This window comes from Otolemur garnettii, unplaced genomic scaffold (assembly GCF_000181295.1).
Source record: "Otolemur garnettii isolate 467f Iridium unplaced genomic scaffold, OtoGar3 scaffold00013, whole genome shotgun sequence".
NCBI lineage: Eukaryota > Metazoa > Chordata > Mammalia > Primates > Galagidae > Otolemur > Otolemur garnettii.
The window spans coordinates 9,837,204-9,839,329 of record NW_003852408.1 but is presented as its reverse complement, the minus strand read 5'-3'; the positions used below and the strand labels follow the sequence as shown (position 1 = coordinate 9,839,329).

General features: G+C 33.9%; 1 protein-coding gene and 1 pseudogene across 1 annotated transcript in view; both read left to right on the top strand.

The window, feature by feature from the left end:
• Positions 1–2,126, top strand: part of ACSL3 (acyl-CoA synthetase long chain family member 3) — a 68,025-nt gene that overhangs the window by 28,125 nt on the left and 37,774 nt on the right. The window lies entirely within an intron of this gene.
• Positions 405–505, top strand: LOC111723655 (annotated as a pseudogene).

The window sequence follows — 2,126 nt, the reverse complement described above, 5'->3', positions numbered from 1 at the left end:
CCTCATCATATAGAATAGCTTTGCTGCCTGAAAAGCCTGTGTTCTACCTATTCATCCCACTCTGCCCCTTCATCTCTAGCAATCACTGATTGTTTCAGGTTGTCTTTTTTCACTTAATAGTATTATACATTTCAGTTTCTTCCATATCTTGTTGTGACTTGATAGCTCATTGATTTTCAGCCCTGACTCTGTTCTGTTGTCTGGATATACTGTAGTTTATCCATTACTTAGTGAAGGATGTGTTGTTTGCTTCCTAGTTTTGGCAGTTGTGAATAAAACTGCTATAAACATTCATGTGCACCTTTTGTTTTCCTTTTTAACTTTGAATGTGTTTTCAACTCCTTTGAGTAAAGACCGAGGATCGTATGTTAAGAGTGTGTTTAGTTTGATAAGCCACACGAAGCTCGCTTTGGCAGCACATGTACTAACATTGAACAACGCAGAGATTAGCATGGCTCCTGCGCAAGGATGATACACTGCACTCCCAAAGCTACTGTACCATTTTGTGTTCTTGCCAGCAGTGAATTAGAGTTTCTGCGCCCACATCCTTGCTAACGTTTGGTGGTGTTAGTGTTTGGCTTTTGGTTATTCTGTTAGGTGTGTAATATATCCTGTCTCATGTACTTTTGGAGGAAGGTTAAATGATAAAATATTATTTGCTAGTGTGATAGATAATGTATCAGAAAATTTCCTGTGCAGTTTAGAAGTAAAATATCTCTAGGAAAATGTTGGTATTTGGCTCTGATTATCTAGACTAAAGGTAGTAATGCTTGTCGTATGTATTTGCTGTGGCAGGCACTGACATAAAGGTACATATCTGGAAGGCACTAGTACCTCCCACCACTGTCAACTGGTAAAATATTCACTTTTTTATTATAAAAATATTTATTTTAATAGATATAAAATATGTTAAAACCAATTATGGCTAAACTGAGTAAAAAGGTTTGAAATTCTTCCCTTTTGTGACTTCCTATAGATCATAAAAGTTATGAGAAAGTAATTTCATATTTATTTAATTCCATATAAACCCATTGGCACATTAAGGCATGTTATTTAGCAATATTGCATACCTTTCTCTTCTTGGTTTTAATTTCATTAAGTATCTGTGCAGGGGATTTGAACTCAGTAACCTCTTTACTTTGCAGTTTATCACTAATAAGATTGTTATTACTGTTTCAATGTATAGTGGTCATTTAATATTTGTGTTGGTGTTACTATAAGTTTATAAGTAGACATTGTAATAAAAGTTATAGGTTCAGGTCAGGAAAACAGCAATATGCATTTTGTTAACCTGTAGTTTCTGTGTGATTATTATAATTGTCATGGTGTGTAAACAATGGAGCATTAGAGTTTGTGCATTTTGGGGCAAGAATTTAAAGCTCAGGTGACCTGAAGATTTTAGCCTTCTTTGAAGTGAAAGTAAAAACTGCTATAAAGAATAGTGCATGTTGGTAGCGTGCTGTGTATGACATAAAAGCAAGAAGCATTTTATTCATTAGAATCATGATTGTTGATGTATATCTTCTTTTTCAGAAGATCATTTCAAAGTCTTTATCCGCATCAAGTGAACTTAGTATTCTTTATAATTTTGGCTGATTTTAAAAAGAAATTATGCAAGTAATATGTTTATTATTAAAAACTGTGAACAGTGTAGAAGTGTCTTAGTAATTAGAAAACTTTTTCCTTCCTTGGTTCTTTCACTAGGAATTATTATCCCTTGACAATATGGAATATTGTATATATCTGAATTACCATCTTTTAATGAAGCAGATGCATTGGTAAAAGGACTTCACTTGGTTTTAGATGTTTCCTTGCTTGTGTCTCTGAGGGATATATGTGGCCTGATGAAAACTGAGTGAACACAGTGAAGCACAGTACCGTACATGTTGTTTTTTTTAGTGGTTAGTGGGTTAAGGGATCCCAAACTTTGAATTCCTAGCTAAGAATGTACCAATAGAGTTTAGATTTACAATAAAACTGAAGTTGCAAAGATAATTTATGGCATGTTAAATAGGAGGTTTAAATTTAGGTATTTATAGAAATGACCAATTTCTATTGCCTTTTTGGAAGCTCAGCTAGGTTTGGGTAGATGGAAAAGTGGTTTTGGAGCTTTAGTTCATTTTCTT